Below are 13397 nucleotides of genomic sequence, written 5' to 3'. Positions count from 1 at the left end.
CCCGGGCCGGGCCCCACCCCCGACCCAGGGGGGAAGGGCGAGCAACCGGCCGGGCTGAGGTCGACCTTCACACACACGTCGCACGGACACCTGCCCGGGAGGGACCACCGGGCCGCACTCGGGCGCACGCACGCGCCGAACGGGGCAACGCCACGCGGGGAGAGGACGGGCCTCCCCCGCGACGCCGACAACGCCCGAGACACACGCCTCGGGGGAGGGCCGCGGCAGGCCTGGGAAGCGAGGCGCACCCGGGGCGGGGGCGCGCGCCGACCCGATGCGGAAGAGCCGGCCGGGAGAAGACGAGACGCCGGGCGAGGCAGGCGGCCGAGCGGGGTGGGGGGCGCCGAGGGACCCCTCTGGCGCAGCCGACCGCCACCAGGACGCACGCGGGGATCTCACCGCCAGCAGCCTCCGAGCACGAAGACGGCCCCACGTGGCACCTGGAGCGGCCGACCAGGCCTTCGGCGATCCCCGCGGCTCCCCCACCGCCACACCCAGTCGCACGCGGCCAGAGCCCCCGGAACCCGCTCTCCCCCGCAACACGCCGCAAAGGCCGACCCAAACCCTCCGGGCGCCCACCGGGCCCCACGCGGGGCGCCACCGACCCGGTCCCGAAGGCGCGCGCCATGGGGACGCAGACACCGGGCCAACCAGCGTGGCCGGCGGCGACGCCCCCAGAAGGCGGAGCCGGGTTCGGGCCCAGACGGGGCGGCCAACAGCGCAGAAGCCGGTGAGCCGCTCGGGGAAGAGAGGATCGGCAGGCGGCGGGCGGGGAAAAGGGGCACAAGGCAGGCAAGGAGCCAGGGGGCCACGGGGACGAGGGCACGGGGAACCCGCGGAGGGCTACTCGGGCAGAAAACCTCAGGCACAGCCGGGCCACCAGGAAAACACGGCCACGGGATCCCACCGCCACAGACACGAGGGCGGTCCCGCGGCGCCCCGCCTGGGACGCCGAACGGCCCTTGGGCAACCCACCGAGCAACCCCCCTCACGAGCCCCGGGTCCTGCCACCGGGGGCCCCGAAGCAACCTCAGCCACAAGCCCAACACCAGGGGCCGCATATCGCTCGTTTCTCGTCCGTCCCGGACCCGGTCCCGCTCCGGGAGACCGGCGCACCCCCCGTGGGGACGGCTCGCTCCCCAAGAGCCAGGCGGCCCAACCCCGCGCCACGCGAACGCGGTCACCGACACCGGTCGCGGCTCGGCACAGGAGCGGGCGGAGAGCCGGCTCACAGCGGCGTCCCGCGCCGGACGGAGTGCCACGCGCACCCGCCGCTCGCGGCAGCCTTCCCAATCCGCTAGGACGTCGGGCCCGGCCCAGCGGGATCCTCCCCCAACACGGAAGGGGGAGGCGCGGGCCACAGTAGACGACGAGCCGCACGCTCGGCCCCCACCGCGGGGTCCGGCGGAACCCTCACCGTTTCCCCAGCCTCATCCCGTCGAGGGGGGAGCAGCGGGGGAGGGCTCTCTGCAAGCGAGTCGCTACGGCAGCGCTACCACAACGCAGAGAGAGGCGGCAGGCCGGGGGATCCGGTACCCCAAGGCACGCCTCTCGGATCGCTAGAGAAGGCTTTCTCACCGAGGGTGGGTCACACTCCCCACCCGCCAGTCGCCCCTCGTCGGGCCCACAGAGGCGCTCGGGGACACCTGGGGAAGGGAGGGGGCGTGTGGCGCGAGGAGAAGAAACCTGCGGCAACCTCGAGCGTTCGCGGTCAGGGCAGGGGCCCGGCTGGCGCGCGTGCGCACAGCCCCCAAAGGCCCCCCCGCCGTCCACCCACCTCCTTTCTGCGAGGTAAAGCACCTCCAGTGAACCCACACACGACCCGTCGGAGGCAGAACGGCAGCCCCTCGGCGGCCGGCCGGCGCACGCGTGGCCGGCCCGAGCCCACCGCGACCGCTCACACGGCCCGCGCTCACCCGCCAGAGGGGAGGCACGGGACGTGCGCTCGCCGGACCAGGCGGCGCCCTTCCCCGCGTGGGGAGGGGCGCGTCTCACTCGACCGCCTCGGCCCACACCCAACGAACTCCCTCAGGACCCAACGCGCCGGCACCGTGGCGGCGACCGGAGGAGGGGGCGCTGGGGGTGGGAGCGACACACCACCGCTCGGCCTCGGGCACCTGAGGGACAACCCGGAGCGCTCCAGGAGCACCGCAAAGACCCAGGCAGAGCCAGCGCTCGTGCAACGCCCGAGAGGGCAGCACGACGGGCCGGCGGGACAGCACCCCCACCGCCGCGGAGGGGGGCGGCCCCGCAAGGCGACAACCACAAGAGGCGAAAGCGAGGGGTGCCTGCTGCGTCAGAGGACCCCGCCGACCCCCGCCGAACGCCACGAGGCAGACGGCGGGGGCGGGACAGCAAGGTCAGGCCGGGCTCCGCACCCCAGCGCCTCCCAACGCACCGCTCACAGGCGGGGACGAGAGACAGGGGGCCCCCGCGGGCGGGACGAGAAGAACGGGTCCCATTCACCATGAATGGCCGCCCCTCGCCCGCCGCGGCTCGGTCCCGGCCCGGGAGAGCACGACATCACCACATCAATCAGGGAAAGCAACCCCGGAGCGGGGTCGGTCGGTCAGTCAGTCAGTCAGCCACAGCCTCCCCGGAGGCCAGCGAGCAGATCAACCTGACCACCCCCAGCTCCGGGAAAGGGGCGGCAGACAACCCGGCAGAGACGAGGAACGCCTGACACGCACGGCACGGAGCCAGCGGGAGTGGGGTTGTCACGGCCGCCCCAGGTGCCCACAGCAGGGAGCGCGCAGCGGCAGGGTAAGCCCGCGCCGCCTTCCCCGCCGCCCCCGGGTGGGTCAGAGACCCGGACCCAAGGCGGCACCGGGAGTCGGGACGCTCAGACGCACGAGAGACCAGGCACACACGGGCCCCAGCAGGCGGCTCCAGCACGAGCAGGGCCGGCTAGCCGGGTCACCGGGAGGCCCAGAGGCCCACCACGCATCCAGAGGCCCGACCTCTCCAGCGACAAGTCGCCAGAGGACAGCGTGTCAGCAATAACCCGGTGGCCCAAAATGCCGGCTCGGAGTGAAAGATATACCTCCCCAGGGGACAGGAGGTCGAGCCACCGACCACGCCGCCGGCCCAGGGAACCCGCGACACGGACATCTGTCCCCAAAATCGCCACCATCGCAGCCAGACACGGAGCACCCAGGGCCCTCTGGTCGACCCCAGGACACACGCCGGAGCAGCGCCGGGCCAGGGACGTCCTCCCGGCCACCCGTGCCACGCAGGGGCCGGCCCGTGTCTCCAGAGCGAGACTCGGAAGCGTTTTCGGCCGTCCTCTCGTACGACCGGGACACACGAGGGACCGAAGGCCGGCCAAGTGTGACCCCTCGGGCCGCACGCGCGCTCAGGGAGCGCTCTCCGACTCCCCACGGGGACTTGAAAACAAAAGGTCACGGCAGAGGGGCGGCGGCCGGGCCCGGGGACCGCTCCCCGGCACCCGGGGGACGAGGCAGGACGGTCCCCGGCTCCCCACGGGGACTTGGGGAAAAAAATTCGGCCGCTGCCTCAGACGGCCAGGATGCGCGCGGGCCCGCGACCGGGCCGGGAAGGGTGTCCCCAGCCTCCCGCCCCAAGCCCGGTGGGTCCCCGCGGGTCGCGGGTCAGGCCTCGGGAGCTGAGCTGCGGCGTGCTGGTCGACCAACCCCGGCAGCCCCCACACCCGGCTCAGGCCCGAAAGCGCAGCGACAACCTCTCCCCACATAAGCCTGCACGCCCGAGCTCTGACTCACAAGCGACGCGCCAGAGCTCTGGCGCGACCGGGACAGCCCGGCTGACGACCGCGGTGTTTCCGGAGCTCTGCCTAGCTCACAGCGGGGACGGTCCCCTCCCTCGGCAGCTGCCACCGCAGCTCCGGAAGCCAAGGGAACGATATAAAAGCGGCCGCCAGATGGAGTCCGACAACCGTCGCGAACGTCACCAAGACAGATCCGGATGGCAGGCCGGCCCGCCGACCGCGAAACCGAAACCGTGAGTCGAGAAACGCTATCCCGAGGCCGAAAACGCAGCCCCTCTACCCCAACCCCACAGAAACGGTCCCCAAAGCCTGTCTCTGCATCGACCGCGACAGAGTCAGAAGACAACCCACGGCGTGTGGATGTTCGGAGAGGCATCTCGGAGGGAGAAACAGCAAGCAAGGACTCGGTCGCGGGCCGTTGAGGACACAGGGAGACACAGATTGCGTAGGCTCTTCCTGAATCCAGACAGAGACGGAGGGAGGGAGGGAGGGAGGGAGGCAGGGAGGGAGGGAGGGAATGGAGAGAAGAGACAGATGGTGAAAGGAAGGGAGGGAGGGAAGGGAGCAGGGAGAGAGGGAGGAAGGAAAAGGGAGAGAAAAGGGAGACAACGTGGAAAATGAAGATGATGAAACGTCACTTTTCAAAGGTTACATTTTTACAGGAGAGATGGAAAGGAAAGAAACCTGAAACAGAGAGAAAGAATGAGGAAAGAAGGGAAAAAGAAACAGAGGAAACAGAAAAGAAGGACAGAAACGGAATAAAAGAAATAAAGAAAGCACGGAAGAGAAACGAACAAGAGAGAAAGGGAGGGAGGCAGGGAGGGAGGGAGGGAGGAAAACATAGAGAAGGAGACAGAGAAAGAAAGAAGGGAAGAAAAACACAAAGGAGAGAAAGAAAGAAAAGACAAATAACAGCATAAATATTTGCATTTTTAGCTAAATATGAGATATAAAAATACATCAAAACAGATGAAAATATTTGTCTTGATCGAGACCATCCCGGCTAACATGGTGAAACCCCGTCTCTACTGAAAAATACAAAAAACAAACTAGCCGGGCGAGGTGGCGGGTGCCTGTAGTCCCAGCTACTTGGGAGGCTGAGGCAGGAGAATGGCGTGAAGCCGGGAGGCGGAGCTTGCAGTGAGTTGAGATCCGGCCACTGCACTTCAGCCTGAGCGACAGAGCGAGACTCCGTCTCAAAAAAAAAAAAAAAAAAAAAAGAGAATAAATAAATAAATACATACATACATACATACATACATAAAAAAAGAAAGAAAGAAAGAAAATATTTGTACTTATACACATGAATGAATAGATGAAAATAAATACATAAAAAATAAAATAACATGAGCAAACAGGCCAGGCACGGTGGCTGACGCCTGTGATCCCAGCACTTTCAGAGGCTGGGAGAGAGAGAGAGAGAGAAAATGAAGGAAAGAAAGGAAGAAAGGAAGAAAGAAAGAAAGGAAGGAAGGAAGGAAGGAAGGAAGGAAGGAAGGAAGGAAGGCAGGAAGGCAGGCAGACAAAGAAAGAGAGAGAGAAAGAAAGAGAAAAAGAGAAAGAGAGAAAGAAGGAAAGAAAGAGAGAAAGAAAGAAAGAAGAAAGAGAGAGAGAGGGAGAAAAACAGCCAGAAAGAAAGACGAGAGAAGAAAGAAAAAAAGAAGACAGAGGAAAGACAGACAGGAAGAAAGGCAAAGCAAGAAAGCAAGAAAACAAGACAGCAAGAAAGCGTGACAGAAAGATAGAAAGAGACAGAAAGAAAAAGCGAGAAAGCAACAAAGAAAGAGAGGGGGGGAGTGGGAGAGGCGAATCTCTCTGCTTTCACTACATGCGGGGAGAATCAGGAAAGCCCCCACTAAACAACAAGGCCGGAAGTGGAGCTGCCATCTGTGAAATCCGAGCAGAAGAGTCCACACGGGTTAAAGACACGAAGAAAGACAGGGAAACAACTGCTCAAAGAGAAGAACAATCTGGCCCAGCCAGGGCCTGTCTCCTGAAGTTGTCTGGGCAACGAGGAGGGAGTGGGACGGAGGGAGGGAGGGCCTCCGAGGCTCGTGTCAAACAATAAACGAGAATAACATAAAAGGAAGTTAAAAAAAAAATTACGCATCATTCGTAGCATCACTGACGCCTCGAAAGGCGAGAGGCATATGTTTATGTCACTGTGGGACTGTTGTCTTTTTTCTTTCCTTTTTTTTTTCTTCCCTCTCTTCCCGGAAACTCACTTTTTAATTATTTCCTTTTCCTTTTCCTTTTCAGTTTTATTTTTTATTTTACTTTCATTTTTATTCGTTTATGTATTAATTTATTAGTAGTAGTAGTATTTTTTGGAGAGGTTGTCTCGCTCTCTCGCCCAGGCTGGTGTACAGCGGCGCGATCTCGGCTCACTGCAACCTCCGCCTCCCAGGTTCAAGCGATTCTCCTGCCTCAGCTCGGCCTCCCGAGTAGCTGAGATTACAGACGCGCACGACCATGCCCGGCTAATTTTTGGTCTTTTGACTGGAGACGGACGGGGTTTCACCATACTGGCCCTGCTGATCTGACCACCTCGTGATCCAGCGATCCACCGCCCCCGGCGTCCCAAAGCGCTGGGATGACAGGCTTGAGCCACCGCGCCGGGCCGAGTTATTCATTTTATTTTCTTCCTAATTTTTAATTGTATGTATGTATGTATGTATGTATGCATGTATCCATCCTTTCTTATTTTTTGAGACGGACAGAGAGACACAGTGAGAAACAGACAGAGAGAGAGAGAGAGAGAGAGAGGGAGAGAGAGAGAGAGAGGGAGAGAGAGAGTGAGAGACCTCCCCTTGGGCCTCAATGGTCTTTGCAATGTCCTTTCTTCAGAGATTCTGCAAACACAGTGTTTCCAACATTTTGAATCCAAAGAAAAGTTTAACTCTGTAACATGTATCCACAGATCACTAATCAGTCCCGATGATAGTTTATTTCTGGTTTTTCTCTGGGGAGTGTCGGTTTTTCTCCACAGGTTTCAAGGGGCTCCCAAAGTCCCTTCGCCGATTCCCTTAAGAAGAATATTTCCAAACCGACGTATCAAAAGAACGCTTTCACTTTGTGAGAGGAATCCCCACATTACAAAACCGTTTCACACATAGGCTCTCTTCAGTTTTTATCTGGGGATAATCTGTTTTTCACCCTAGGCCTCAATTGCAGCCCACATTATTTTCACAGATTCTACTAAAAGAGTGCTTCCAATCCGCTGAGTCCAAATACAGTTGTACCTCTGTGCGAGGAATCCACACACAAAGCAGTTTCTCAGGTAGCTTCCTTCTAGCTGTTATCAGGAAATATGTGCTTTTCCACCATTGGCCTCAAAGGAGTCCCAAATATCCTTTTGCAGATTCTACCACAGAAGTGTTTCCAACCTGCTGAACCGAAACACGGGTTTAACTCTGTGAGATGAATCCACATCTCACAAAGCCAATTCACAGATAGCTTCTTTCTACTGCTTCTCTGGGGATATTTGATTTTTCAACATAGGCCTCCATGGGCTCCCAAATATGCCTTGGCAAATTCTAGAGAAAGCGTGTTTCCAACACGTGAATCAAAAGAAAGGTTTAACTCTGTGAGATGCATCCAGTCACGCAAAGCAGTTTCACAGATCGTTTCGCTTCTTCATGGCTTTTCTCGGGGGGACAATCTGGTTTGGACAACCGGAATTAATGGGCTTGGAAATGTCTTCCCACACACTCAACAAAAAGAGCATTTCCAACCTGCTGACTCACACACACACACACAAACAAACAAAGAATACGTTCTGCGCTGGCAGATAAATCCAGACATCACGAAGCAGATTCAATGAAATATTCTCTCTGGTCTTTGTCTGGGGATATTCAGTTTGTCACCATAGGCCTCAAGGGCTCCCACACGTCCCTTTGGAATCTCTACAAAGAGAGCGTCTCCAACCCGCCTAATCAAAAGAAAGGTGTAACTCTTTAGGATGAGTCCACACATCGCAAAGCAGTTTCTCAAATACATTCTTTCTCATTTTTATCTGGGAATATTTGGTTATTCGCCATAGGCCTAAAGGGGCTCCCAAAAATCCGTTCAGAGAGACTGCCAAAAAAAAGTGTTTCTAACATGATGAATCAAAAGAATGGTTTATCGCTGAGAGATCAATCTGCGCATCACGAATCAATTTGACAGATAGCGTCTTTCTTGTTTCAATCTGTGGATATTCTGTTTTTCAACGTAGGCCTCAATGGGTTTCCAAATGTCCCTTCACAGATTCTACAGAAAGCGTGTTTCCAACCTCCTGGTTCAACAGATGTATCCGTTCGAGGTGAATCCACACGTCAAGAAGCAGTTTCACCAGTAGCATTTTTTCTCGTTTTCATCTGGGGATGTTCAGTGTCACCATAAGCCACAAAGGGCTCCCAAATGTCCCTTTGAAGATTCTGCCAAAAAACTGCTTCCAATCGGCCGCGTGCAGTGGCTCACGCCTGTCATCCCAGCATTTTGGGAGGCAGAGGTGGGTGGATCACCTGAGGTCAGGAGTTCAAGACCAGCCTGGCCAAAACGATGAAACCCCATCTCTACCAAGAATACAAAAAATTAGCCGGGCCTGGTAGCGGGTGCCTGTAACCCCAACTACTTGGGAGGCTGAGGCAGGAGAATCCCTTCAACTGGGAGGCAGAGGTTGCAGCGAGCCGAGATGGTGTCACTGCACTCCAGCCTGGGGGACAGAGTGAGACTCTGTCAAAACACACACACACACACACACACACACACACACACACACACACACACCCCAAAATGCTTCCAATCTGCTGAATCAACAGAAAGATGTAACTCTGTCAGAGGAATCTACACATCGCAAAGCAGTTTTGCAGATAGCTTCTTGTTAGTTTTTATCTACCGATTTTCTGTTTTTCACCCTAGGCCTCAAACAGCTCCCAAATGCCCTTTTGTAGATTCTACAAAAGGGGCGCTTCCAACCTGGTATATCAAAAGAAAGGTTTCACTCTGTGAGATGAATCCACACACCACAAAGCAGTTTCAGAGACAGCTTCTTTCTAGTTTTCATTTGGGGATATTCGGTTTTTCACAGTAGGCCTCAATGGGCTCCCAAAGGTATATTCGCGGATTCTACAGAAAGACTGCTTCAAACCTCCTAAATCAAAAATTTGTTGTAATTCTGTGGCATGAATCCACACATCACAAAGCAGTATCATAGAGAGCTGCTTTATTATTTCTGGGGTGGGGATGTTCGCTTTCTCACAATAGGCCCCAATGGGCTCCCAAATGTCCATGCTGCTTCCAAACTGCTGAATCCAAAGGCAGTTTTAACTCTGTATGAGGAATCCACACAACAGAAAGCTGTTTCATGAAGACCTTCTCTCTCGTTTTTATCTGAAAACATAAGATTTTTTCACCATACGACACAAGGGTCTCCTAAATGTACATAGACAGATTCTACAAAAAAATCCTTCCAACCTGCTGATTCAAAAGAAAGGTTTAACTCTGTGAGACGAATACACACACTACAAAGCAGTTTCACAGAGAATGGTGTTTTTTTGTGTGTTTGTTAGTTTGTTTGTGTTTTGGTTTGCTTTTTTGTTTTTTGCTTTTTTTTTGAGACGCAGTTTCGCGCCTGTTGCTCAGACTGGAGCGCAATGGCGCCATCTCGCCTCACTGCGATCTCCGCCTCCCAGGTTCAAGCAATTCTCCTGCCTCAGTTTCCCTTCCCGAGTAGCTGGGATTACAGGCATGTGCCACTGCGCCCCGCTAATTTGGTATTTTCAGTAGAGACGGGGTTTCTCCATGTGGGTCAGGCTGGTCTCGAACTGCCGACCTCAGGTGATCTGCCCGCCTCGGCCTCCCAAAGTGCTGGGAGGACAGGCGTGAGCCACCACGCCCGTACTACTTTATTGTACATAATACAATACATAAATTGTATTGTATTTACATTTATGTATTGATTGATTGATTGATTTACTTACTTATGCTGCCTGATCAAAGGTCACTCCGGCCCAGTCGTCAAAGTGGCCATTTCCTAGGCAACCAAGAAGGGGGGAGCTTGGAGGTGGGGGCGGGGGCGGTGGAGAAGACACAGTTGCCCCAGGCTGTGCGCAGGCGGCCTGAGCTTCCTTCCTCTGTTGAGGCCTCCATTTTCAGAGTAACAGTGGCCGCTAGGTGATGCCCGACGTCTGCCAATGAGACTGTCAGCCTGGAATGAATTGGGATCGCCTGGAGGGGGAGGCGGGAGGCGGAAGGATGGAGGCCCCCACAGCACAGTGGGTCACCGCGCCCTCCCAGGCGATCCCCACAACTCATCGACCAGGGCCCCTGGGGGCACACAGCCTAAGACCCCCCCCACCCATCGGATCATCTGGAACTTCTGTCCGTCCGGAGACGAGAGACGAGAGACGAGAGACCGACTGGAAATTCTCTCGGTCAAGGTCCAAACCTAAAAGAATCACTGACACAGACATCAGGACTAACAAAGACAATTTGTAAAAGTTTCCGTGTTTTGGGTGAATCCGTGTATTTCTGTATCACAAAATTACTGATTTTGAACGTTGCGGTTTTTCTACTCCTTACGTGTACGGTCCTGTGATAGACAGACCAGGGGACTCCTCAGCTCGGAGTCCATGAGGCCAGAAGCTGACATCCTAAATTTCTATGTAGAATGAATGTAAGCAGGCCAACCAAACACTGTGCCGTAAAACTGTCCGGAAGACAAGCGGTGGTGGTTGGGGGGCGGATGGGGGGGGGGGGGGGGGAGCCGGGTGCGGTACGCTCACGCCTGTCATCCCCGCACTTTGGGAGGCCGAGGGCAGGCGGATCCCTCGAGATGGTGGCCATTGCACTCCAGCGTGGGCAACAAGAGTGAAAACTCCGTCCAAAACAAGAACAACAACAGAAACGTTAAGTGCTGTCTGCTGTTATTTTTGCTTCCCACCCTGAGAAGAACATAATACAGCTGCTGTCTACCTGCCTGCCTGCCTGCCTGCCTGCCTGCGTGTCTGTCTGTCTGTCTGTCTGTCTGTCTGTCTGTGACAGGGTCTCGCTCTGTCTTTCGCCCAGGCTGGAGTGCACTGACACCATTATGGCTCACTGCAGCCTCAACTTCCCCGGGGTTAGGGGATTCCTCTAAGGGATCCTATGGATGGCCTCGGCCTCCCAAAGTGTTGGGGTTACAGGCGTGAGCCACCAGCACCCGGCCTGAGTTCACACATCTGGTCTCACTGCGTCTTAACCAGACGCCCGTGAAGAACTCAAGTCAAGAGAGAGAGAGTCGGCAAGAGACTTTCAGCATTCTCTCCCAAAACCAGTGAGGTGGATGGCGGCCGTGTGTCCCAAGCTCCTGTGGTTTTAGGTGGCCACGCGTAGAGGATAGATTTCAAATGTTTCCAGAGAGGCGCAAGCCACAGTCATTCAGGACATCCGAGCGCGAGATGGGGTTTCTGACAGCGACTTAAGGGCCAGGAAGGGCCAGAGTCTGCCAAGGCCCTCGTTCTAGGGTGGGGCCGATGGAACCCCAGGCAGAGGGAGCCAGCGGTCCGCACAGAGAGAGCTCCAGCCCTAGGCCCCACCGTGCAGACCGACTCAGAAGAAAGAGAGTCCCTCGTCCTACATATGTCACATCCCTCCACCGAACTTGGGAGCGGATCCGCTTTCCAAACATGAGGTGACTCTCGGTTTGAAATGGATCACAAGGGGCCGGGCTTTCCAGAGTCGGCATGATAAAGAAGTCATTCTGTGGCACAGAACGAGGTGTGGCTCTTATCGAGACTCTACAGTGAAAGGCAGTGAAACAGGGCGAAACCCCGTGTCTACTACAAATTAAAAGAGGAGCCGGGCATGGTGCCGCTGAAGGCAGGAGAATCGCTGGGACCCGGGAGGCAGAGGTTGCAGTGAGCTGAGATCATGCCACTGCACTCCAGTCGGGGGGACAGAGCGAGACCGCATCTCAGAAACAAACTCACAAAGCCAATCAAGGTGTTTAACGCAACGAGTCACCCTCGGGTCTCTTGACAGGATACGTCCAGCACCCGGGAAAACAGGGAAACGTCGAGGGGTGGGGTGGAATCTATTTTGTGGCCTCAAGGGAGGGTTTGAGAGATACTCCCGGAAACGTGACTGCCTAAGGAAGCCCCTCCGCCCAAGAAGCGAGATTCATTTCTAGCCTGTAGCCACCCACGAGGGAGAATCGGGCTCTCTACAGAACCCCCCCCCCCCACCCCCCGACCCACCCCCCGACTCGTGAAATGGTCTCTCTCACTCCGTCAGGCTCTATTCACGCCGTGTGGTTTTGTAACCTCCAGCGCGTGTGCGTGGGGTGGGGGATGGGGTGGGGTGGGGGCGGCTGTGGACAGAGGAAGGGAAAAAGCGATGGTGTCCCACGGGTGCCCGGGACCGTGGGTCGTGGTTGGGGTCGCCAGAGCCTAGGGAACTCATCGCCTGTCAGGACGTCTCCCCTCCACGTCCCCTCTCTGCCCTACGCTCCGCATCTTCGCAGTTCAGTGGAGACCTGGTGGATGGAAGTCGCCGTCCCTTTGGACTTTAACCGAGGAAGGCCGGGCTCCCAAGTGTCTCCCGGTAGTTGGGGCCTCGGGCAGGCTCGCCAGGATGCTGACGGTGATGGTGATGGTGATGGTGATGGTGATGGTGATGGTGATGGTGACGGGTGATGTACGTTGGAGGCCTCGGGCCAATGCACAGGGATGCCTTTGACCTCGTTGGGAGAGGTCAGCTTTGCGGAGTCCCGTGCATCCTTCCGGAGACTCATCCAGCGCTAGCAAGCATGGTCCCGAGGATCCCAGCTCTCAGCAGAGGCACTTTTGTTCACACAGAATCCTGGGCAGGCAAGGTCTCAGCAGGCTTAGGCCTCCTAGCCAAGAGGCCGAAGCCACTTCTGGGATATTTTCACAGAGCCAGTGGTTCTTTGAAGTGCTTTCAGATACAGATTTGAGAAGTGCTTGCAGATACAGATTTGAGACAGAACGGACAGGGCTTGGTCCCAGGTCCTTTAGGACACGGGCAGAGGCACATTGAGAAAACCCTCCCAGCATCCTAGGTGAACAGAGGTATGATTTTTTTGAGACACTCGAGGGAGAAGCAACCCCAGATTTTAGGGTGGTATCTTTATTATTATGTAGTATCTCTGAGGTATCCAAGTCCAGAAATCAACTCACCACTTCTGTACAGCATTCTGTGGGAAGATCAAATCTGGGGTGTCTAAAGTTAAGAATTGAGGCCTTGGTACTGGATTACATTAGAGGTACTTGAGCTCTTTTGGCAAAGAAAGAGAAGGTGGGAGATAGCGAGAGCGAGAGAGAGACAGACAGAGATACAAAGATACACACAGAGAGAGACAGAGAGAGAGAGAGACAGAGAGAGAGACAGAGAGAAACAGACCAAAAGGGAGAGAGAGAGACAGACAGAGAGAGAGACAGACAGACAGGCAGGCAGGCACACAGGCAGGCAGAGAAACAAAGTAAGACAAAAGACAGACAGAGAGAGAGAGAGAGAGAGAGAGAGAGAGAGAGAGAGAGAGAGAGAGAGAGAGAGAGAGAAAGGGACAGAGACGCACTGAGACAGAGAAACAGACAGAAAGAGGGAGCGACAGGCAGAGAAAGAGAATCAGACAGAAGACAGACACAGTGAGAGAAACACAGGCAGAGAG

General features: G+C 56.4%; 1 long non-coding RNA gene across 1 annotated transcript; it reads right to left on the bottom strand.

Annotated features, from left to right (window-relative positions):
* Positions 1-5624: 5624 nt before the first annotated feature.
* LOC140710935 (uncharacterized) lies at positions 5625-10473 on the bottom strand. Its single transcript, XR_012092106.1, has 2 exons — positions 9709-10473; positions 5625-9118 (listed from the first exon to the last, which is right to left on the bottom strand). It is a non-coding gene; the product is annotated as an uncharacterized lncRNA (long non-coding RNA).
* Between the last annotated feature and the right edge of the window lie 2924 nt (positions 10474-13397).

This window comes from Chlorocebus sabaeus, unplaced genomic scaffold, assembly GCF_047675955.1.
Source record: "Chlorocebus sabaeus isolate Y175 unplaced genomic scaffold, mChlSab1.0.hap1 unalloc_scaffold_1033, whole genome shotgun sequence".
Classification (NCBI taxonomy): domain Eukaryota; kingdom Metazoa; phylum Chordata; class Mammalia; order Primates; family Cercopithecidae; genus Chlorocebus; species Chlorocebus sabaeus.
Note: the sequence above shows the minus strand (reverse complement) of the source record. Positions and strands in the feature narration are given on the sequence as shown.